The 26206-nt window shown below is 43.3% G+C and overlaps 1 protein-coding gene across 1 annotated transcript in view; it reads right to left on the reverse strand.

The window, feature by feature from the left end:
- The window catches only part of LOC144498791 (interleukin-11 receptor subunit alpha-like), a 91219-nt gene extending 82633 nt beyond the window's left edge, over positions 1-8586 (reverse strand). Inside the window, exon 1 of the mRNA XM_078220469.1 lies at positions 8437-8586. The gene's annotated coding sequence lies outside the window, so the exon portion shown is untranslated. The remainder of the gene's footprint in view (positions 1-8436) is intronic.
- Positions 8587-26206: the final 17620 nt, after the last annotated feature.

Here is a 26206-nt window from a genome sequence, read left to right on the forward strand (position 1 = left end):
GGCAACTCCAATGTAAACTTTCTGCATCAACCAAGACAATTGCTGGGAACAGCCTACTCTTTCGGTCAATCAGTTTATACTGGAGCTACCAAGATCCATGTGCCACTAATCAACCGCACCGAAAACCCCTCTAAATCCAGATTCAAAGCATCTATGAATAGCAACGTTTGGCTGTAGATTCACATTGACTAATTCTTGATCTCAGTTGTGTCATACTTCACATTTGTAAAAAGAAAACGAAGACTGTTCTGGAAGCATTGTAAGTGTACTTGAGGCAATCAACACAAAGGATCAAGTGAAGGTACATTTGATAAAGCAAAATAACAGGCTTTTGTGGTGGGGAGGAAAAAAGGAATGCAAGAAGGTTTACAGCCGACTCCAGACTTGTTAAAAAGACCACATTGACCTAATGGAATGTTAGCCTCTAATCACAAGTGGATTTGAGTATACTGAAGTCCTGCTTCAATTGTATAGAAGCTTGGTCAGACTGCACCTGGAGTAGCGTGTGCAGTTTTGGTTCCCTTACCTCAGGAAGGATATTATTGCCATAGAGAGAGTGCAACAAAGGTTCACCAGACTTGTTCTGTGGATGGCAGCAATGAGATTGGACAAACTGGGCCTGTATTATCTAGAGTTCCAAAGACTGAGAGGTGATCTCATTGAAACCTACAAAATGCTTAATAGAAACAGAAGGGGTAGATGTAGGAAAGATGTTTCCCTTGGTTGGGCAGTTGAGAACCAGGGGGCACAATTTCAAAATAAGGGGCAAGCCAAATAGGACCGAGATGAGGAGAAATATCCTTACACACAGAGTTATAAACCTTTGAAATTTTTTTATCCCAGAGGGCTGTGGAACCATAGTCATTGGGTATATTTAAGGTAGAGATTGATCATTTTCTGATTAACAGTAAGGTAAATGATTATGGGTGTAATGTGTACAACAGGCATTAAAGTGTCTAATCAGCCATGAATGTATAGAATGGTAGAGCAGACTCGATGAGCTGAATGGCCTACTCCTGTTCCCATGTTTCTAAATCAGACAGGTGTCTCTCTGGCAGGACAGGTGACTCACCATGAGTACAACATAAAAGTTAAAAGCTTGTAAAACAAAGTATAGAGTAAAATTTAAAAAAATAATTTGACATAAAGCCTTTTATGGGATGATAAGACTTGAGACACAGGTGGGGGATCATGATCTACAAAGGGATCCAGAACAATCTTTTCTTTTACGGGATGTAGGTATCACTGATAAGGATAGCATTTGTTGCCCATCCCTAAGCTGCCGTTGAAACTAGTGGCTTTCTACATCATTTCAGAGGACAGGTAAGAGTCATCCACAATTACTTGGATCTGGAGTCACTTAGATAAGTTGAGGAGATTTGATAGACGTATTCAAAACCATATAGGGCCTGAATGGAGTAGATAGGGAGAAACTGCTTCTATTGATTTGATTTAATTTATTGTCAAATATATTGGTATACAGTGAAAAGTATTGTTTCTTGCATGCTATACAGATAAAACATACCGTACATAGGGAAGGAAAGAAGAGAGTGCAGAATGTAGTGTTACAGTCATAGCTAGAGTGTAGAGAAAGATCAATTTGAGGGTTAGCTTAGATAGCTTGGGTTAGCTTAGATGGGCAGGGTTAGCTTAGATTGGCATTTTGGCCGGCATGGATCAGTTTGGGCTGAAGGGCCTGTCTCCGTGCTGTTGATTCTATGAGGTAGGCCCAGGTGCGTGGCGGAGGCAGATTCAATCGTGGCATCCCAACAGAAATTCAATAAGCACCTGAATGGAAAAGATTTGCTGGGCAACATGGAAAAGGTAGTGTATGTGACTCACTGGAATGCTCTTGCAGCGAGCCAGCATGGGCTCAATGGGCCAAATGGCTCCTTTTGTGCTGTATTATTCTATTAAACAATGGCAGATGTAGGCCAGAACAGGTAAGGATTTCCTTCTGTAAAAGGGCATTAGCGAATCAGGTGGGTTTTTATAACAATTGCAATAGTTTTATTGTCATCAATTCTATCAGCTGCCATGATGTGTTTTGAGCACATGTCCCTAGATTATTAGCCAGGGCCTGAAAGAGAAAATGCTGGAAAATCTCAGCAGGTCTGGCAGCATCTGTAAGGAGAGAAAAGAGCTAACATTTAGAGTCCAGATGACCCTTAGTCAATGGTCATTTGGAATCAACACGTCAGCTCTTTTCTCTCCTTACAGGTGCTGCCAAACCTGCTGAGATTTTCCAGCATTTTCTCTTTTGATTTCAGATTCCAGCATCCACAGTAATTTGCTTTTATTAGCCAGGGTCTTTGGATTATGGATCCAGTGATATTATCATAACACCACTATGCCCGTGTCTCTGTCCTGCTCTATAGTCAATTAAAAAGTACATGCATATAAGCATACTGGCACAAATTCTTATTTTTTAAAAACAATGTGAGTGAAGACGGAAGAGAAATTGTTGTCGAGAAAGTTGGTTCTTTGCCATAACTAGATAGCTTAATCATTAATTTTTTCTACCAAAAAATATCCTAGATGGGTCAACAGGTCACCTGGAAGTGCTTTAAAGTTTATCTCACATGAGTTACAGTTCCACAAAATCATACAGAAAACCAAAGTGCATAAGGCCATCTTCTCATTCAAGGTTACATCCTCAGGAGCTCTTCCCTATTGGAGCTGGACAGAGAACAATTTACCTCGCAAATAAAATTAGCAAGATAAAAAAGCTGAAATTACAATCAACTAACAAAGACACTAAAACAGTAACTGGATGTGAAATGTTAGTTCTGGTTAAATATATTCAGTATTTTTATCCTAAATAAATTTTTTAAAACAATGAAAAGTAATGAAAGGTTCTGATAATAATCATCTAAAATCGGAAACAAAGTAAACAGATATGATGCAAAAATAAATGTCAACTTTTGTTTTCATCCATGGTTAATGTCAAAATACGATGCAGTAAGAATGACAACTTAATTTGCATTTATTATAACTTATGTATTGATGTAATGCAAAAGTTGTAATATAATTGAACCATCGTGCATGAAAATAACAGCAATAAAACTATGAGTAATTATACCCCATCATATACAAAACATTCTTGGAAGCAGATGTTCAAGTTTCATCCTCCTCATGCCAATTGCCCAGCTAAAACCAAAACTATTTCAATAACTGATGTAACAATGGCACGTTCACTGGTTTTCTGTAACATAACCAACAAAATGGCTGTGTCTATGAAGAACTGTGACAGAATTAAATAGCCTACAAAATAGCTGTGTCCATGATGAACTGTGATGTGGAGATGCCGGCGTTGGACTGGGGTGGGCACAGTAAGAAGTCTCACAACACCAGGTTAAAGTCCAACAGGTTTGTTTGGTATCACGAGCTTTTGGAGCGCTGCTCACCTGATGAAGGAGCAGTGTTCCGAAAGCTCGTGATGCCACATAAACATATTGAACTTCAACCTGGTGTTGTGAGACTTCTTACCATGATGAACTGTGACAGAATTAAAGTTATGCAAATAACGCAAAAGAAAAATGCTGCAGATGCCGGAAATTTGAAATAAAAATCAGAAAATGCTGGAAATATTCAGCAGGTTGAGCTGCATTGTGGAGAAGAGGAGGTAATATTTCAGGTTGCTCTTTCGCAACATTTCATCAGGAAGTTAACTTTTCTTCTCTTTCCACAGTTGCCACCTAATCTGTTGAGTATTTCCAGCATGTTGTTTTTATTTCACTCAACTGAACAATTGGTTTCAAACGTCAAATGACAAAATATTGTGTCATGTGCACCAAAATATAAAAGTTCCAATACAAAGAACGATGATCAAAAACATTTTTGGAGAAAATTTTTGCCCCATACCAGCAGGTGAAGAGGTTTAAAAATGTTCTTCCCATTATGGTCAACCGCCTCAGAAGAGTGTACATAGATTCTCCCTCAAACAACATGCACAAAAATGAAATGTTTTGCTGGCCCTTCATTTCCTATTCATTTCATCTAAAGCTTTGCAAAGCTTGAGGTTGGAAGATCAAAGAGTGGCCTGGACGGCAGTTGCTTTATGTCTAAAGTGAAATTAACTCAAACAATTAAACACAAAATAAATAATAGTGTGGAACCCATAGGATAAACAATGACATGGAAATGGAACGAGCACTGATAGGAAACAAAGGGCTGTGCGATATTCAAAGGGTTTGGGATTGTTGGATCAAAATTCCCCCTTCTGCTGTTACTTTTTTTCCTGAAGAAATTTGAAAAGAAACAAGGAAAAAGAAAAGACTCACACATTGAAACTCTAATTCATATTGTTTGCATGAAACTCTTCTACCACTTTACTGGAGCTCTTAACACTTTACATTATACAGATTAATAACAAGATTAGAATTGTATAAAATAATTTTCTGTCTGAGTGCTAGGACTGCAGTAATCCAGCAAAACAAAAGAAAAGGAAATTAAGCCTACCAATTTAAGAAAACACACTTCCCACCAGTATGTACCTAACTAAATATTGGAAAGAGTGAAACTATTGTCTTCAGTTCATATCACAAACTCCAATCCCTAGCTCTGAACTCCATCCACCTCCCTTGCCAGCACCTGATGCTAAAGCAGGTTATTAACAAACTGAGTGCCCTATTTGATCCCGAGTTCAGCTTCTTGAGCAACGGCACATCTACTCTGTAAACTTAAACTCATCCGGAACACTGCTGCCAATATCCTAACTTACACCAAGTCCATTTTACTCATTAAAAAGGTAAAGCTGCCATAGTCCCAAATGACCATAGGCAGCTCCCCCCTTTGAGGGGGAGAGATTATTCATGGTGATTTAAACCGAGAATCACCACACCTCAGGCATGGGGCAAGGTTGAGAAAGTGGGCCTTCATGAATTACCTTAGCCGGTACAGACATTGAACCTGCGCTGTTGGCATTGCTCTGTAACAGATGTCCAGCCAATTGAGCCAAGCCGATCCCCTCATTACTCATTACTCTATGCTTGCTCACGTGCATTGGCTACCATTCCACAACACCTTCACATTAAAATCTCAGATTGAATTTTAATCACAAAGACTCCACCAGCCCCGAACGTGGAAGGTGACCCCATGTCAACCAGCAGCAGCATGGTTAGGTGCATTGACCCAAACAGGCTCCGGAATGTGGTGTCTAGGGGAATTTCACAGTAACTTCATTGCAGTGTTAATGTAAGCCTTACTTGTGACTAATAAATAAACTTTAAAACTTAACTTTACCTAGAGAGGCATGCTCTCAGTCATGGCCAATAAAGTGGCTGCTGCCTGGGCTTTCATCGTGTGACCTCTTATGGTGCCACAACCCTTTAAATCTTTGCATTCCTCCAATTCTGTCATCTTGCACATCCTTGGTTTTCAGTGCTTAAGCTTTGGTGACTGTGTACCAGCTGCGAAGCTCTGAAGCTCTGGGATTCCTCTCTGTTTTTCTACCTCATTTCTAGGGCAGCATGGTGGCAAAGTGGTTAGCATTGCTGCCTCACAGCACCAGGGACTCGGGTTTGATTCCCAGCTTGGGTCATATGCTTCAAGACGACAACCATTATCCCGGTACCAAAGAAAAGCCAAGCAGCGTGCCTTAATGACTATCGTCCGGTGGCTCTGACATCCATCATTATGAAGTGCTTCAAAAGGCTAGTCAGGCACGAATCAATTCCAGCCTCCCAGACTGACTGGATCCACTACAGCTTGCCTACAGGTGCAACAGGTCCACAGCAGACACCATCTCCCTGGCCCTGCACTCAACCCTGGAACACCTAGATAACAATGACACCCAAGTCAGACTCCTATTTATTGACTACAGCTCAGCGTTCAACACCATTATTCCTATGAAATCCATTTCCAAACTCCATGGCTCTTCCCTCAGCGACTGGATCCTGAGCTTCCTAAACCACGGACCACAAATCAGTAAGGGTAGGCAACAACACCTCCTCCACGATCATCCCCAACACCGGTGCCCCACAAGGCTGTGTTCTCAGCCCCCTACTGTACTTCCTATACACCTGTGTGGTCAAATTCCCCTCCAATTCAATTTTCAAGTTTGCTGATGACACCACCGTAGTGGGTTGGATCTCAAACAACGATGAAACAGAGTACAGGAATGAGATAGAGAATCTGGTGAACTGGTACTGTGACAATAATCTCTCCCTCAATGTCAATAAAATGAAGGAGATTGTTGTCGACTTCAGGAAGCGTACAGGAGAACATGCTACCGTCAACATCAACGGGGATGAAGTAGAAAGGGTCTGGAGCTTCAAATTTTTAGATGTCCAGATCACAAACAAGATGGCGCTGGACCGAGGTGACTTCTTGCAAGCCGTACCCAGCATACCTTCTAATTCTATCTTTTACTCTCGTTCTATGCTTCTAAAATTTCATTCTAACTCTTTTTATAATTAAGGATCCCACGTACCCCAGACATTCTCTCTTCTACCTTCGGGAAAAAGATACAAAAGTCTGAAGTCATGTACCAATCGACTCAAGAACAGCTTCTTCCCTGCTGCTGTCAGACTTTTGAATGGACTTACCGTGCATTAAGTTAATCTTTCTCTACACCCTAGCTATGACTGTAACACTACATTCTGCACTCTCTCATTTCCTTCTCTATGAATGGTATGTTTTGTCTATATAGCACGCAAGAAACAATACTTTTCACTGTATGTTCATACATGTGACAACAGTAAGTCAAATCAAATGTCCTGGTCCCCCCATGCCGACACCATATTTAAGAAAGCCCACCAACGTCTCAATTTGGCATGTCAGCTACGACTCTTGCCAGCTTTTACAGATGCACCATAAAAAGCATTCTTTCTGGTTGTATCACAGCTTGGTATGGCTCCTGCTCTGCCCTAGACCGCAAGAAACTACAAAAGTCATGAACGCAGTCCAATTCATCACGCAAACCAGCCTCCCATTGACTCTGTCGACACTTCCCGCTGCCTCGGCAAAGCAGCCAGCATTATTAAGGACCCCATGCACCCCGCACACTCTCTCTTCCACCTTCTTCCATCGGAAAAATGATACAAAAGTCTAAGGTCACGTACCAACAGACTCAAGAACAGCTTCTTCCCTGCTGCCATCAGATTTTGAATGGACCTACCTTGCATTAAGTTGTTTTTTCTCAACACATTAATTATGACTGTAACACTCTCTCCTTTCCTTCTCTATGAACAGTATGCTGTTTGTATAGTGCGCAAGAAACACTAATTTTCACTGTATGCTAATACATGTGACAATAATAAGGCAAATCAAATCAAATCAGTGTCTGCGTGGGTTTCCTCCGGGTGCTCCAGTTTCCTCCCACAGTCTGAAAGACATGCTGGTTAGGTTCATTGGCCATGTTAAATTCTCCCTCAGTGTACCCAAACAGGTGCCGGAGTGTGACGACTAGGGGATTTTCACAGTCACTTCATTGCAGTGTTAATGTAAGCCTACTTGCGACACTAATAATTTAACTCTATCTTTTTCCCTCTCCTCTTTAATACCTACCTACTCCTTTGACCAAGCTTTTGGTCACCCATGTATGTGGCTAATACTACTAACAATTATGCTCTTTTTGCTAAATGTGGTTCTTTTGATGAAGAAGATGTCACCACAAGTGAGTTAAAAGCATTTCATTTAGAAAGGAAGAGGAAGACAAAAATGCTTTGAAGTCTTCCGAACGAACAAAACGCTCGTCGCAAAAATTAAAGCACGCACAATAATTACAGTGCAGTAACTGGTTAGAGTGGGAGAGGAAATTAAACAGTCTTTGAACTCCACCGTTAACAGAAAGTTATAACTCACTGAAATAATTATGCGGATGAAAACGGTGGTGAATGATATAGACTACAAACGGAATAAACTGTAAAGAATTCAGGCTGCTAATGGGCAAAATAAGGAGGCTTTGACCGCTTTTCTTTGACGGAACTTGTAAAACTGACAAAAGCTACGGTTCTGCAGATCATGATTTGAAAAAAAAACAGGATTGAAAAGACATTCCCTTATCACCTTATTTTAAAATAAATCACAGCACAGTACTGGTAACCTCTTGGATAGTGCAACTGCGAAAAGACAAGCACTTTGGTTCGTGAGTTACTGTTGCGGGGATGACAGATATAACCAGGTCAAATTTTCCTGATCTTTAGCAGTGAAAGCAAAGTTAAATGATGGAGGGTCGCGCGGAAACTGTAAGTGCTTAAGTTTGGGAAAGAACCGCCCCGTGTTGTGTGTTCTGGCGAACAGTGAGGGCATAACCGAGCCAAGTAAAACAAGTCTTCAACACCAACCTCCTCCCCCCGACACAGAGAAGAAGGAAAAAAAAGTTCAATTCCTCAGAAACTTTAGTCACAAAGCCACAATACACGCAGCAACAACAAATAAAAAAAAGTTCATTTCATCCATGCATACAGCCAGCTCACATAGTGTCCTGGTTACCTTGTGCGTTTGTCCGTGGCTTCAGCCCGCTGGGTCATCCATGTCTCTCTCCCTCTCGCTCACCCAGTCACTGCCTGTGGGAACCGAGTCAGACAACACACTCCAGCTCGAGCAGCAGCCCTCCCCTGTCAATCACTCCCGTAGCTCCTCATTCCACCATTCCCCCCGCCCGTTGGGAGGCCAGGAACATTTAACAAACACCGGATGCACCGCCTCCCTCCCCTCCCCAAACTCCCGTTCCCACTATTGGCCGGAGCTGCTGTCCATCCCCCATGTCCGTTTCGTTAGGAGAACATGACCCGCAGCATTGCACACACTGAGAGTGATAAAAGACTCATACCCGACAGGCAGCTCATAGCGCTTTGCCGATTATGAAGGACTCCCTTTATTGAAGAGTGTTGGGACTGCAGGAACAGAGCAGTCGATTTTGCCCACAGCAAATTCCCACTCACAGCGAATGTGATAATGATCAGATCATCTGTTTTCAGTTGTCCACTGAGGAATACATATTTGCCAGGACAAAAAGGATGGTAACACAGTGGTTAGCACTGCTGCCTCACGGCGCTAGGTTAGATTCACAGCTTGGGTCACTATGTGTGGAGTCTGCACGTTCTCCCCATGTCTGCACGGGTTTCCTCTGAGTGCTCCGGTTTCCTCCCACAGTCCGAAAGATGTGCTGGTTAGGTGTATTGGCCATGCTAAATTCTCCCTCAGTGTACCCATACAGGCACAGGAATGTGGCAAATCAGAGATTTTCACAGTAACTTCATTGCAGTGTTAATGTAAGCCCAATTGTGACACTAATAAACTTTTTAAAAACTTGAAAACCTTAAACTCCACTGCCCCTATTGGAAATAGTGCCATGGGGTCTGTTACATCAGAGCAAGTAGAAAGCGCTGGAAAATCTCAGCAGGTCTGATGGCATCTGTGGAGAGAGAACAAGAGCTGATCTTTCGAGTCTGGATGATCCTACTTCAGAGTTTAATCTATCCACCCTCATTCCCTGCATTGGATGTTAAACTTGATTTTTATGCTTTTGAGAGTGGGACTTGAACCCTGTGACTCAGAAGCAAACTGGTCCATAGGTGACAAAACACACAAGGTGTTCACCATTGTCATCTGGAGGTGTTTGCAAACTGATGTGTCTATTCAAAAATGACTGAAATGCTTTATCAACTTTCTAAAGTTTATATTGTCATTGGGAATTAGATAAGAATTCTGTTATGTAATAAAAAAGATCTTGCATTTATATGGTGCTTTTAGTGCAGTGTGGACTCCTAGGCAATTCAAATGACAGTAAACAGATACCAATACAAAAAAGGAGACCAGAGGTATAACCAAAAGCTTGGTCAAAAAAGGCAATTTTAAGAAGAGATTTTGGGAGGGCATTGTAGAGTTTAGGATTTAAACAGCTGATGGCATTGTTTCCAATGACAGAGTAAGAAACAGGAACACAATGGCATTAGACAGTTGGAGGAGGTTACACTAAAAGAGAGATACATGCTATGGAGGGATTTTAACACAATAATTAGTATTTTTAATCAAGGCACTGGTGGACAAGGAGCCAATATAGATCAGCGAGCATGGGGTGATGGGTAAATCCAACTTTGTGTGAGCTAGGATATGGAGTTTTGGGTGAGCTCAAGTTTACGGAAGATGAGAGCTGTAAACCAACTAGCAGAACACTGGAACAGAGGCCAAAAACAGAAAATGTTGGAAAACCTCAGCAGGTCTGATGGCATCTGTGAAGAGAGAACAGAGCTAACATCTTCATCATTTTCTGTTTCTGTTTCAGATTCCAGCATCTGCAGTCATAGAGATTTACAGCATGGAAACAGGCCCTTCAGCCCAACTTATCCATGCCGCCCCTTTGTTTTTAACCACTAAGCTAGTCCCGATTGCTCGTTACCCATGTAACTGTCTAAAAGCTTTTTAAAAGACAAAATTGTACCCGTCTCTACTACTACCTCTGGCAGCTTGTTCCAGACACTCACCACCCTCTGAGTGAAAAAATTGTCCCTCTGGACCCTTTTGTATCTCTCCCCTCTCACCTTAAATCTATGCCCTCTAGTTTTAGACTCCCCTACCTTTGGGAAAAGATATTGACTATCTAGCTCATCTATGCCCCTCATTATTTTATAGACCTGTATAAGATCACCCCTCAGCCTCCTCCACTCCAGAGAAAAAAGTGCCAGTCTATCCAACCTCTCTTTATAACTCAAACCATCAAGTCCCGGTAGCATCCTAGTAAATTTTTTCTGCACTGTTTCCAGTATAATAATATCCTTTCTCTAATAGGGTGACAAGAATTGTACAAAATATTCAAATGTGGCTTTACCAATGTCTTGTACAACTTCAACTAGACATCCCAAATCCTGTATTCAATGCAGTAATTTGCATAGAGGATCTGGAGATAAAAAAAATGTGGATAAAGGTTTCTGCAGCAGACAGGCAGGGATTCAAAAGGAGCCATATTACAGAGATAGAAGTAAGGGATCCTTGTAACAGCAGGATCCCAAAATGGGATCGGAAGCTCTCCAGTAGGATACCAAAGATAGGACCCGTCAGATTCAGGCTGAGAAAATGGCAAAGGAGCTCCATGGAAGCAGTAGTTATGAAACAGAATTTGTGGTGGTGCTGACTGGCTTTGGGCATCCCAATATTTAAATGAAAATCTGTGGCTCATCCAGACCTGGATGCAGGCCGCCAGCACAGAGGTGTTGAGAAAGATAGCGGTGAGGCGAACGAGTGATCAGTGAACAAATGGAACTTTTTTCAATTGGATGTTAAACCCAGGTTAAACTCCATTCTCATGTGGATGTAAAAAAAATCCCAAGGCATTGTTTCGAAGAAGGGCAGTGGAGTTATCTCAATGTCTTATCATAAAATCATAACATAAATGTAAAAATAGCTACTGTTGCGATCCCAGCTGACTTTCATTCTGGGACGGGAAGATCCCAGAATGAAACCCTGGCTCAAAAGACTGTAATGTTTACTTTTTTTCTTTATATAATGTGAAATGTGGAGGAATAGTCATAGAACAGCTACTTAGTTTTAACAACAAGAAAAAACAGTTATTAAAAATGAAAAGTTAAATTATTAGACAATACTCATTTACTCCCCCCTAAATTTAACAAATACACACAGATTTAAAGATTAAGTAGAAATCATAGAAACCCTACAGTACAGAAAGAGGCCATTCGGCCCATCGAGTCTGCACCGACCACAATCCCACCCAGGCCCTACCCCCATATCCCTACATATTTTACCCGCTAATCCCTCTAATCTACACATCCCAGGACACTAAGGGGCAATTTTAGCATGGCCAATCAACCTAACCGGCACATCTTTGGACTGTGGGAGGAAACCGAAGCACCCGGAGGAAACCCACGCAGACATGAGGAGAATGTGCAAACTCCACACAGACAGTGACCCAAGCCGGGAATCGGATTTAGCATTAGCTAAAATTACATATGAAGCTCTAATAGTCTAATTAACACAAAAAGTCCCTTTTAAACACAAAAGCTGACTGTGATCAAATGTACACACTCCACTCTGAACCCAAGTTAGTGTCTGTGGATTCTCCTCAGATCCCCCTAGATGATTGTTATGTGAGAGTTTCTGAGCTCCACTCCCAAAAACACGCTGCAAGTTTTTCTCTCGTAATAATGCTTTTCCTTAGCGATTTGCATTCCGAAAACCAGACCAGGTTTTCCAAATGACAGTTTGTGGTGAACCATTAGGAGAGCGATAGTGGTGGGGGATGCGTCAGTTAGAGGGACAGACAGGCGATTCTGTGGGGGCGAACGGGACTCCAGGATGGTAGTCTGCCTACCTGGTGCTGGGGTCACGGATGTCTCCGAGCGGATAGGAGGCATTTTAAAAGGGGAAGATAAAGAAACGGATGTCATTATACACATTGGTGGAAATGATGTAGATAGGAAGAGTAGGGGGGTCCTAAGGGAGCAATTCAGGGAGTTGGGAAATAGGTTAAAAAGTAGGGTCACTAGGGTGGCCATCTCTGGGCTGCCCCCAATGCCTCGTGCCAGTGAGGATAAGAATAGGGAGTTGGTTCAAATGAATGCCTGGCTAAAGGACTGGTCCAGGAGGGAGGGCTTTATTTTCATAGACCAATGGGAGGTTTTCAGGAGAGGATGGCACCTGTACAAGAGGGAGGGGTCACAACTAAGTTGGAAGGGCACAAATATCCTGGCTGGGAGCTTTGCTAATGCAGTCCGGGGGGGTTTAAACTAGTATGGCAGGGGGGTGGGGATCAAACTATTAGGTCTATAAGTGTGGTGGCTGGGGACGAGCTTGGGGCTGGGACAAGGCTGGCAAAGAAGAAGAGCACTCTGGGGGAGGACGACCTCACTGAGCCTGGGGGTCTGGAGTGCTTATACTTCAATGCAAGGAGCGTAGCAGGTAAAACAGACGAACTTGGGGCCTTAATGCGCACGAGGAATTTGGATGTGGTTGCGGTGACGGAGACTTGGTTGAAAGAGGGACAGGACTGGCAGCTGAATATTCCAGGGTACAAGTGTTTTAGGCGAGACAGAGGAGGGGCCAAAAGAGGTGGGGGAGTAGCGGTATTGGTTGGAGAGCATATTACAGCGGTGCAGAGGGAGGACAATTCGGAGGAGTCGTGTAGCGAGTCACTCTGGGTGGAGCTTAGAAACAGGAAAGGCGCAGTCACTATGTTGGGGGTGTACTACAGGCCCCCCAACAGCCCAAGGGAAGTGGAAGAATGGATATGTCAGGAGATACTGGATAGGTGCAGGAAATATAGGGTTGTTGTAGTGGGAGACTTCAATTTCCCTGGTATAGACTGGAAATCGCTGAGGGCAGGGACTCTGGATGGTGAGGCATTTGTAAAATGTGTACAGGAGGGTTCGTTGGAACAATATGTGGACAGCCCAACTAGAGAGGGGGCTATACTGGACCTGGTGCTGGGGAATGAACCCGGTCAGGTCTTCAAAGTTTTGGTCGGGGAACATGTGGCAAATAGTGACCACAATTCTGTTAGCTTTAGGATAGTGATGGAAAAGGATGAGTGGTGTCCCAAGGGTAAGGTGTTGGATTGGGGGAAGGCTAACTTTATTGGGATCAGGCAGAAATTGGCAGCTCTTGATTGGGAGAGGCTGTTTGAGGGTAAATCCACATCTGGTATGTGGCAGTCTTTTAAGGAACGGTTGTTAGGGCTACAGGACAAGCATGTGCCTGTAAAAAAGAAGGATAGGAAGGGTAGGATTAGAGAACCGTGGATAACCAGGGAAATTGAGGGACTGGTCAAAAGGAAAAGAGAGGCGTATGTTAGGTCCAAGCAGCTAAAAACGGAGGGAGCTCTGGAGGAGTATAATGAAAGTAGGAAAATACTCAAACGGGGAATTAGAAGAGCAAAAAGGGGTCACGAAATGTTCTTGGCAGACAGGATTAAGGAGAATCCCAAGGCATTTTATTCATACGTTAGGAACAAAAGGGTTGTAAGGGAAAAATCGGACCTCTCAGGGACAAAAGTGGGGACTTATGCTTGGAGCCCAAAGAGGTAGGGGAGATCCTAAATGAATACTTTGCGTCGGTATTCACTAAGGAGAGGGATGTGTTGACTGGGAGTGTCTCGGAGGGGAGTGTTGAACCGTTGGAGAAAATCTCCATTACAAAGGAGGAAGTGTTAGGTTTGTTAGAGAATATAAAGACTGACAAATCCCCAGGGCCTGATGGAATCTATCCAAGGCTGCTCAGGGAGACGAGAGGTGAAATAGTTGGGCCTCTGACGCAAATCTTTGTCTCGTCACTGGACACAGGTGAGGTCCCAGAGGATTGGAGGATAGCCAATGTGGTCCCGTTATTTAAGAAGGGTAGGAAGGATAACCCGGGTAATTATAGGCCGGTGAGCTTGACGTCCGTGGTGGGGAAGTTGTTGGAGAAGATTCTTAAAGATAGGATGTATGCGCATTTAGAAAGGAATAAACTCATTAACGATAGTCAACATGGTTTTGTGAGAGGGAGGTCATGCCTCACGAACCTGGTGGTGTTTTTTGAAGAAGTGACCAAAATGGTTGACGAAGGAAGGGCCGTGGATGTTGTCTATATGGACTTTAGTAAAGCATTTGACAAAGTCCCTCATGGTAGGCTAGTGAAAAAGGTTGGATCCCATGGGATAAAGGGGGAGGTGGCTAGATGGGTGGAGAACTGGCTTGGTCATAGAAGACAGAGGGTGGTAGTGGAAGGGTCTTTTTCCGGCTGGAGGCCTGTGACTAGTGGTGTACCGCAGGGCTCTGTATTGGGACCTCTGCTGTTTGTGATTTATATAAATGATCTGGAAGAAGGAGTAACTGGGGTGATCAGTAAGTTTGCGGACGACACAAAACTGGCAGGACTTGCAGATAGTGAGGAACATTGTCAGAGGCTACAGAAGGATATAGATAGGCTGGAAATTTGGGCAAGGAAATGGCAGATGGAGTTCAATCCTGATAAATGCGAAGTGATGCATTTTGGTGGGAATAATGTAGGGAGGAGCTACACGATAAATGGAAGAACCATAAAGGGTGTAGAGACGCAGAGGGACCTGGGTGTGCAAGTCCACAAATCTTTGAAGGTGACGTCACAGGTGGAGAAGGTGGTGAAGAAGGCATATGGCATGCTTGCCTTTATAGGACGGGGCATAGAGTATAAAAGTTGGGGTCTGATGTTGCAGATGTATAGAACGTTGGTTCGGCCGCATTTGGAATACTGCGTCCAGTTCTGGTCGCCACACTACCAGAAGGACGTGGATGCTTTGGAGAGAGTACAGAGGAGGTTTACCAGGATGTTGCCTGGTATGGAGGGGCTTGGTTATGAGGAGAGATTGGGGAAACTGGGGTTGTTCTCCTTGGAAAGACGGAGGATGAGGGGAGACTTAATAGAGGTGTATAAAATTATGAAAGGCATAGATAGGGTGAACGGTGGGAAGCTTTTCCCCGGGTCGGTGGTGACGTTCACGAGGGGTCATAGGTTCAAGGTGAAGGGGGGGAGGTTTAACACAGATATCAGAAGGACATATTTCACACAGAGGGTCGTGGGGGCCTGGAATGTGTTGCCGGGCAAGGTGGTGGAGGCGGACACACTGGGAACGTTTAAGACTTATCTAGACAGCTATATGAACGGAGTGGGAATGGAGGGATACAAAAGAGTGGTCTAGTTTGGACCAGGGAGCGGCGCGGGCTAATTGTTCCTGGTTTCTCGTTTCAAGGCTTCATTCTACGATCATCTTGCTGGTGCCAGTACAGAGTGAGACTGCGGATAGTTGGGAACCTGTCTCGGGGGCAGGGAATTCATATGGTGTTCGTGGAAGTGGAAATGACTAGGGTTGGGAAGCATTTTCCGATCGGGGCCATTGTGATCTCCTGGACTCGTTTCGATCGCCTCAGGGGGTCGGAGAGGAATTTCCCAGATTTTTTTTTCCCCATATTGGCCCTGGGGTTTTTCACTCTGGGTTTTCGCCTCTCCCTGGAGATCACATGGTCTGGAATGGGGGGGTGGGGGTAAGTTAATAGGTTGTAATGAACAAAGCATCGTAGCTGTGAGGGACAGCTCGGTGGATAGGATATTGGTATGTAGATAGGCTGGAAAATTGGGCGGGGATCCTGGATTCAGGATTCAATCCTGGACCGGGGAGCGGCGCGGGCTTGGAGGGCCGAAGGGCCTGTTCCTGTGCTGTATTGTTCTTTGTTCTTTGTTCATTGTTGGTTCCCACCAGGTAGTGCTGAGCCATGGTCTGGCTATGAGTCTGTATATATGTTACTGTTGGGGTCAGGGTTGGGCTGTTCTACCTGTTAATATAGTCCTTATGGTACACCCCAGTCGGCTCCGCCTCCTGGGAGAGGTATAAAGGTCACTGCTCTGCCTGGTGACCCTTTAGTCTGGGATCGTATACTGTATATGGTAGCTCTGTTATTGTTGGCAATAAAAGCCTTTATTTCCTGAGTACATCCAGCCTCTCGTGTGTTATATCGCGCATCACAGTTTTAAACAAAGCTTCAACTCCACGTTTAACAGCGAATCCAGTCCAGAATTCTACACCACCACTTTTAGCTTTCCTTGTCTTAATTGCTTTTACATGAAGTCTGAGATCCAGCCATCGATTTCTATAGTTATTTCAACTCAAGTTCCCCAGGCTGTAGTAAAATCTCACAAACCTGAAAATCACTTCAGATATCTGTCTGGCGTCATAGCCCTCTTCTCAGCTTGGTCTGTCATTACTGAACAGTATTCCATTCCAGTACCCTTCACCTCAGACTTCTTGGAAACTTCACTTCATTTCTCTAGTTTCCTTAACTAGCTGTTCTTCAGATCGCTGCACTTGTTTTCTTAAACTTTATTCCATGGTAGGGCTTTTTTCTAGCAAAGCTGAGAAAGATGTTCCCTCTCTAGCTTTCTAAACCAACTGCTTCAAGCAGAACTGGTCGAGCTGCCTTCTCTCTCACTACCAATCTTTAATTGCAATCAAATTAGCTAAAGTAAAACTTCTCTACCTTACAAGGCCCCAGTTACTAAGCAAACATTGCTGGTTTATTCTTCATGTCATAGTCCTCACTAAGCACAATAGAAACACAGTTGGAATTTAACTAACCCCCACAGATGCAAAGACCTTTGTCCAGCATGAATCTAACTATGGACCATGCACAGAAACATTAAATTTAACCCACTTAAAACTATACCTTATTTCTAATGATTACCAATACAAATATAAATCCATTAAAGCTTCCTTTGTTTTCCTAGCATACAACACAGAAGGAGGCAATTCAGCCCATTGTTCGTCTGCTGGCTCACTGCAAGATTAATTAACTTGGTGCCATTCCCCTACCTTTTCCCCATAACCTTGCACATCTTTCCTCTCCAGATAATAATCCATCCTCTTTTGAAAGCCATGATTTAATCTCCAACTGTCTTAACTGACATTTATCCCTTGATAAAACAGCAGAAAGACAAATTTTCATATTGCTGTTTGTGGGAGCTTACTGTGCGCAAACATCTAAATTGAAAGAAGTTCCACATGTTGCAACAGTGGCTACACTTCAAAAGCACTTCATTAGCTCTGAAGAGCTTTGAGGTGTCCAGTGTTTGTGAACAACACTATTCTTTTTTTTAAACTTTTCTTTTTTAACAATATTTCTCCAGATGATGTTGCCAAGGGACTGAATGTAGATGAGAAATAGAAGGGGGAGCCAAGGATAGATTCTAGACATAATGGTGTGGATAGGAAAAACTCTAACTTTACATGTGATTGATATAAATATTTAAGTGAATTCATAGAATTACATAGAATAATCGGCCCAACTGAAATGTTATATCAGATTCCAACACCAAATAATTTTGAATCTATAAGGATGCACACCATTTTATGTAGGTTTTTTTTCCAAATTACATCTCCCCATGAACCATTGAGAATCCTTTAAGAATAAGGGATCTTGTCCATACTAAAGTTTTGCAAGTATGCCAGTGATCTTGGCATGTGCAAAGGATTCCTAATTGGTAACTTTGACCTACCATTTGTGCTTCAGATGCTGGAGTTTGATCTTGTATAATCCACTACCACAAGTTTATTATCATTGTTTAGCAGGTAGATAGGGAGGGTCATGGAATGAGCTGCCGGATAAAGTGGTAAATGCGGGGTCACTTATAACATTTAAGAAAAACTTGGACGGGTTCATGGATGAGAGGGGTGTGGAGGGATATGGTCCAAGTGCAGGTCAGTGGGACTAGGCATAAAATGGTTCGGCACAGACAAGAAGGGCCAAAAGGCCTGTTTCTGAGCTGTAATTTTCTATGGTTCTATGGTTCTAAAGGGAAAGCAATGTGAAAGATGGGAGAAGAGGGGGTAACCGATCATGAAAAGGAAAGGGATTAGGGCATGGGATTGGGGCTGTTGAGGTCACTATCGAGAATGAGGAGGTGGTGGCTGACAGCAGCCTCCCATTCCATATTCAGCCAAGGATGTTATAAAGTAGTGGACCGGAATCTACTGTCAAACTAACCGGAATCTACTGTCAAACAAGGCTATTGTTGCTCACCTTTGTGCAAATTTCACAGCAATGCCAGATGAACAGAGGTGCACAGTTAAATACAAAAATCTGGAAGTTGCTGTTTGAGTTGCACTGCTCTGCTATTGGCTTCTTGAAAACTGCATTTCGCTGATTCACCATTCAAATGTATTTCAGTTTTGTTCATAAATCTATTTGGTTTAATGTCACAGACACAATCACCTCTCTCCCTCTTTCCCTTTTACCCTGATTTAAACTCTTTCCAGTTTCCTTCGTGATATTTTTATCTAATTGTGGAAAAATGCCAAGATAATTGAGTTTGGTATTATTGCTTTGAGCATGGTTATACTATTTTCTAAAGAATTGTTGGATTAAAGCAAATGGTCTTGGCTATGTTCTTAGGTTCTTCATAGATTTCTGAAAGTCGGTTAATATTTCAGAATCTGGTAAGCATTGATTTATTTATTCCCCAGGATTTTTCCCATGTGTTGAAAACAGCAAGAGGCTAGCAGATAACAAAATCATAACAGCAAAAGAATCTTTGAATGGACAATCTAGGTGTATGAATTGTAAAAGTTTACTTAAATATATAGAATTATAAACATTTACAATACAGAGGAGGCCATTCATTCCATCATGATTATGCCTGTTGTTTGCCAGAGTGGTTCAAACCTCTTGAACCTTTAACTTCCTTTGCTTCATATATTGTTTTCAGTTTTCCCTTCAGAGACAATAACAGTGACTATTTCCTCCAGCAACCTATTCCTTGCCCCAGCAGTCCACTGCTTTAAACGGTTTGTGATATTTTCCTATATCTTTACTGCTGTAAATGATTTGATAATAAATGTATTTGGTCACTTTTTTAGCTGCATGAACTTAGTTTGCCTAGCAATATTTATCCATTATCAATGAAATTGAATGCATAGTAGGAACCCTATGCAAATTCTAGTCAGCAAATTTCAACGACTAAAACTGCGGGTGCTTAAAATCTGAAACAAAACGGAAAATGCTGGAAATACTCAGCGGACCTGGAAGCATCTGTGGGGAGGCAAACTTGCATTAATGATCTTTCATCGAAAAGTTCTGACGAGCAGTCATCGACCCAAAATAGTACCACTGTTTCCCTCTCGACAGATTCTGCCAGACCTGCTGAGTATTTTTAGCATATTCTGTTTTTATTACCACAATTACTGTTGATTGTTAGACCTAATCATATTGGCCGGAATTTTCCAGCTGCTCCTGCCAGTGGGTTCTCTGGTCCAACTGCAGTGAATGCAGATTCGGCTGAGGACAAATACTCCGTCTTTGCTTGCAGAGGTGGTGGGCATGAACAGCTGGAGAATACCGGCCATTATGTCTGTAAGAAAGTGAAAGTTACAGATTTCAGATTGTACTCTTGGGTGCCTCGTTGAGCTTAAGAATTGTTTTCCACATATCTCATGAGATACATTGTTATAAATACTTTGCAAAAGTCAAGATATATAATGTCTACTAAATGATCAGTTCTGTTTGATATGCAAAGTAATCTAATACATTTCTTGAGCTTGACCTTCTTTTCAAATGTTCACTTTTTGTCTGGCAATATGTTGGGCACTTCCCATTCTTTGGCAGCCACCTCTCTCAAAAGGCCACCATTGACGAGAAGATCCAATAGTGGATCAGCTGTGTCAGTTCAGTCTTCTACAACCTAAAAGTGTTTGACAACAAAAACCTCCGCTGAGGTGCAGAACCTATGGTGCAGAAGGAGACTATTCAGCCCATCGAGCCTGCAGTGACAAAAACTCCACCCAGGCCTTATCTTCCTCACCCCATGCATTTACCTGCTCATCTCCCCAACACAAAGGGGCAATTTATCATGGTCAATCAACCTAACCCTCACATCTTTGGAGTATGGGAGGAAGCTGGAGCACCGGAAGAAACCCATGCAGACACGAGAAGAATGTACAAACTTCATGCAGACAGTCACCCGAGACTGGAATTGAACCACTGTGCCACTGTGCCGCCCCCTTCGGATTCCCTAATGGGAGGACCATTGAACAATACTAGTGTCCTTCTTGTAACCAGCTCTACACCATTTAGACAAAACTCCTGTAAAATCAACTTTAAAGGACTGGAGACTGTCTAGCTGGCAGATAACTGTGTCTCCCATCAGGATTTGTTTCCTTAAATCTCAAATGGCCAATGTTCCAGAAGTGGGGGAGGGGATCAAAATGAGGTGACTGAGAGTGAGGAAGGTAGCTCGCAAACAGAGAAGGGTTATAGGCAGTGCAAGAGGGCGGATGGACAGGGAATAGAGAAGGGGGAGAGCTCAGACCAAAGGATTGAGATGCGTTTACTTTAATGCCAGAAGTATAGTGAATAAAGGGGATGAGCTCAGAGCATGGATCGATGCCTGGAAGTATGATGTGGTGGCCATTACGGAGACTTGGATGTCTCGGAGACAGGACTGGATACTCCAGGTGCCGGGATTCAGATGTTTCAGGAAGGACAGGGAGGGAGGCAAGAGAGGGGGTGGAGTGGCACTGCTGATCAGGGGTAGTGTCACAGCTGTAGAGAAGGTGTATGCTGTGGAGGGATTGTCCACCGAGTCTCTGTGGGTGGAAGTTCAGAGTGGGAAGGGACCGGTCACTTTGCTGGGAGTTTTCTATAGGCCGCCCAATAATAACAGGGAGGTGGAGGAGCAGATAGGGAAACAGATCCTGGAGAGATGCAGTAATAGCAGAGTTGTTGTGATGGGAGACTTTAATTTCCCAAACATAGATTGGAATATCCCTAGGGTAAGGGGATTGGATGGGGAAGAGTTCATTAGGTGTGTTCAGGAGGGTTTCCTGTCACAGCATGTGGACAAGCCTACAAGAGGAGAGGTTGTACTTGATCTGATACTGACCAATGAACCTGGACAGGTGTCAGATCTCTCAGTGGGAGAGCATCTTGGGGATAGCGATCATAACTCTATCTCCTTTAGGCTTGCATTGGAAAAAGAGAGGATCAGGCAAGCCACGAAAGTGTTTATATGGAGTAAGGGGAAATATGAAGACATTAGACAGCAAATTAGAGGAGTAAATTGGAAGGAGGTATTCTCGGGGAAATGTACTGAAGAGAGGTGACAGTTTTTCAAGGAATGTCTGTCTAGAGTTCTACAGGACAATGTTCCGAGCAGACAGGGAGGTGTTGGTCGGTTAAAGGAACCGTGGTGCACGAAAGCTGTGCGGGACCTAGTCGAGAAGAAAAGGAAAGCGTACAAAAGGCTCAGAGAGCTTGGTGAAGATAGGGATTTAGAAGAGTATACGGCTTGTAGGAAGGGACTAAAGAAGGAAATTAGGAGAGCCAGAAGGGGTCACGAGAAGGCCTTGGCAGGTAGGATTAAGGAAAACCCTAAGGCGTTCTATATATATGTGAAGAGTAAAAGGATGAGACATGAAGGAATAGGGCCTATAAAAGGTGAAGAGATTGCAGAGCCTCTGGCGATGATCTTTGCGTCATCGATGGAGACGAGAGAGGTGCCGGAGGATTGGAGGATTGCGGATGTGGTTCCTATTTTCAAGAAGGGGAATAGGGATAGCCCAGGAAATTACTGACCGGTGAGTCTAACCTCAGTGGTTGGTAAGCTGATGGAGAAGATCCTGATGGACAGGATTTATGAGCATTTAGAGAGGTTTAGTATGCTCAAGAATACTCAGCACAGCTTTGTCAAAGGCAGATCGTGCCTTATGAGCCTGGTGGAGTTCTTCGAAAATGTGACTAAACACAGTGACGAAGGGAAGGTGGTAGATGTGGTTTATATGGATTTTAGCAAGGCGTTCGATAAGGTCCCCCATTCAAGGCTTCCAGAAAAAGTGAGAGGGCATGGGATCCAAGGGGCTGCTGCCCAGTGGATCCAGAACTGGCTTGCCCAAAGGAGGCAGAGAGTGGGTATAGATGGGTCTTTTTCTAAATGGAGGTCGGTCACCAGTGGTGTGCCCCAGGGATCTGTTCTGGGGCCCTTGCTGTTTGTCATTTTCATAAATGACCTGGATGAGGAAGCGGAGGGATGGGTTGGTAAGTTTGCCGACGACACGAAGGTTGGTGGGGTTGTGGATAGTCTGGAGGGATGTCAGAAGTCACAGAGGGACATAGATAGGATGCAAGACTGGGCGGAGAAGTGGCAGATGGACTTCAACCCAGATAAATGCGTCGTGGTCCATTTTGGCAGGTCAGATGGGATGAAGGAGTACAATATAAAGGGAAAGACTCTTAGTACTGTGGAGGATCAGAAGGACCTTGGGGTCTGGGTCCATAGGACTCTAAAATCGGCCCCGCAGGTGGAGGAGGTGGTTAAGAAGGCATATGGTGTGCTGGCCTTTATCAATCGAGGGATTGAGTTTAGGAGTCCAGGGATAATGATGCAGCTATATAAGCCCTCGTCAGACCCCACTTGGAGTACTGTGCTCAGTTCTGGTCGCCTCACTATAGGAAGGATGTGGAAAAGATTGAAAGGGTGCAGAGGAGATTTACAAGGATGTTGCCTGGATTGAGTGGCATGCCTTATGAGGAGAGGCTGAGGGAGCTCGGTCTTTTCTCCTTGGAGAGACGTAGGATGAGAGGAGACCTAATAGAGGTGTATAAGATGTTGAGAGGCATAGATCGGGTGGACTCTCAGAGGCTTTTTCCCAGGGTGGAAATATCTGCTACGAGAGGACACAGGTTTAAGCTGCTGGGGGGTAGGTACAGGGGAGATGTTGGGGGTAAGTTTTTCACACAGAGGGTGGTGGGCGAGTGGAATCGGCTGCCGTCAGTGGTGGTGGAGGCGAACTCAATAGGGTCTTTTAAGAGACTCCTGGATGAGTACATGGGAATTAAGAGGATGGAGGGTTATAGGTGGGTCTAGAAGGTAGGGATGTGTTCGGCACAACTTGTGGGCCGAAGGGCCTGTTTGTGCTGTAGTTTTTCTATGTTTCTATGGACAAAGAAAATACTTTAAAGCCACCCTGAGATCTATTTAAACATAGCAGCGTTGACATTAATGATTGAGAGGACCTTGCTGCCAATCATTCAGAATGGCTACAACCTGTCCATCAAGATGCATCATGCTTTGAGTTACAACATCTTAACAATGATGCAGAACAGTGGCAGAGAACAAAGTAAAATGAATAAATTGTGCACTGTGGATCCTGCTGCCTCTTGGGACATCCGCCCCCACTTGCTCAAAGATCTGTGGACAAAGAATCAGCCTGTTCTGTCACATGAAGAGCCATGGTAGAAACTCATCGTCCTTGAATTGAAGGCCAACCAATGATGATATTCACTTTAGGCTGGAATTATAACCTGTAATTTTATTGAATGTACTTGAGCAGTTTCCTTAATAGATTCCATTGTTCTTCCTGTTATGAATGTTGAACTAACAGGCTGTGCATTGTTGAGAATTTGCTCTGACCTTTGTCTAAAATTTGGAACAACATCAGTTAATTTCCAGATTTCTTGAATAACTGCATACTCAATAATATATTTTTTTAATGACTATTGAATTATGATTCACCATGAAATTATTTGCATTTTCTGCCTCTTCAAGATTTGGAACAGATATTGGCACTAAGTTCAACATTTCTACCATCTTATTCTCCTGGAGATGCTGTCAAAGTGTGTCAATGTGGGGTACAATTCTTTGGGTGGTAACAGTACTCCATGATATTGCACCAATAGTTGGCATGTATGAGCTTAGACAATGACTACAAAGATTGTATGACAGCCAAAACTAATTCTGTCTTTACTCAACAACCACACATGTATGCAGTTTCCATCAGAGATTACTGAATGCCAATCAAGACTGGGAATTGTGTTTGAGTTTACTGTTATCCGACCAGGAGCATAGATGCCAAATACAGCACTAGATTGCGTTCAGCGAATTTAGTGCAGCCTGGGAATTCAATTTGATACCTTCCTGGTAGTAACCATTAGTATCAAATGTAAGTTTGTGTTCTATTAAACAAACATTTAAAAAATCACTTAATTTTAATTTATTACTTTTTAAAATCCTTTTGTGGGTTGTAGGTGTCACCGGCTGCCCATCCCTAATTGCCCTTGCAGGGGCATTTCAGAGTCAATCATATTGTTGTGGATCTGGAGTCACATGCAGATCAAACTAGGTAAGGACGGCAGCAGATTTCCTTCCCTGAAGGACATTAGTGAGCCGGATGGGTTTTTACGACAATGGTTTCATGATCATCATTAGATTTATAATTCTAGATTGATTATACCGTGGTGGGATTTGAACATGGGATCCCTGAGTGTTACCCTGGGTCTCTGGAATACTAGTCCAGTAACAATGCCACTACCTCTCCTTATTTAGATGGACACCATCTTTAGTTACAGGAGTGAATCTCCTGTGACATTAATTATTTTAAACATGATGTGGAGATGCCGGTATTGGACTGGGGTGGGCACATTAAGAAGTTGCACAACACCAAGTTAAAGTCCAACAGGTTTGTCTGGTATCACGAGCTTTCAGAGTGCTGCTGCTTCATCAGGTGAGTGGACCTCATGAAGGTCTATTTTAAACAGACATGAATCTTTGTTTTATATTGCCATGCAATATGATGCAACCCCTAATACCAGGTGCCAAGGGTTGATGAATATCATGTACCAGTGCCTTATCTCTTTGGTTGCAGAGGTATGACATCTATTAGATGCCTAAAGAGCATAATGTGAAAAAAATGAAATTCAAAGCCCATGTACCAGTCTCAATGCAGCCTACAATTGTATTGAATAATGCATTACCATAATGAGATGGGGGCAAGAGTGCAGCACTCAGTAACTGAATGTTAATGTAAAACAGCTATTGTTGCTGAGATAGTTTCCTTTGAGGTGGCTGCTCTTCTTTATATATCACTGGCAATAAATTATTGCTTTACCATCCTTCTTCTAAGTGCGTTCTTTTTTTCGGATGGCTTCACCCAGACCAGAATGATGATCCCTTCACCCTTAGTTTACAGTTGCATCAAGCTGGCAACCAAAGTATTGTTTGCCAAGGTCTGGGATTTTATCACACTTCCTGTGAAATGCTTTCAACAAGAGGAAAGAGCCCCGCAGAAAGCAGGATTTCCATAAGTGCAAAAAAGGTCAGAATCACACGAACAAACAGATCAGGGGGAGGTGGTGGGGGGGGGGGGGGGGGAGGAGGGGGGCTGGACTGGGAGGTAGGCTGGGATATGGAGAGATAACATAAACAGATTTAAACACATGGATGCGAATTTTACAACTAAGGCAGAACACCAGCAGGAAATAATATGGGTTGTGGGACAAGGTGAGCACTGCTCCCTCAGTGCCAGGGACCTGGGTTCAATTCCCAGCTTGGGTCACTGTCTGTGTGGAGTTTGTAAATTCTCCCTGTGTCTGCTTGGGTTTCCTCTGGGTGCTCCGGTTTCCTCCCACAATCCAAAGATGAATTGTCCATGCTAAATCCTCCCTCAGTGTACCCAAACAGGTGCCAGAGTGTGGCGACTAGGGAATTTTCACAGTAACTTCATTGCAGTGTAAATATAAGCCTACTTGTGACTAATAAATAATCGTTAAGGCTAGTGGGCAAGTGAAATTGGTGAGGCACACCGGCTGTAGAGCACTGAGTGAGCAAGATGTATGGAGGGTGCAAGAGTTGCTAAAAGAGCACTGAGCTAATTGAAACTGGAAGTGACAAAGGGATGAATAAGGATTTCAGTAGCTGATAGCCAACTCAGAGGCAGGTGATTTTGAAGAGGTGAAAAAAGGTCAGATGATCG

The sequence above is a fragment of the Mustelus asterias genome, chromosome 1 (assembly GCF_964213995.1).
Source record: "Mustelus asterias chromosome 1, sMusAst1.hap1.1, whole genome shotgun sequence".
Classification (NCBI taxonomy): domain Eukaryota; kingdom Metazoa; phylum Chordata; class Chondrichthyes; order Carcharhiniformes; family Triakidae; genus Mustelus; species Mustelus asterias.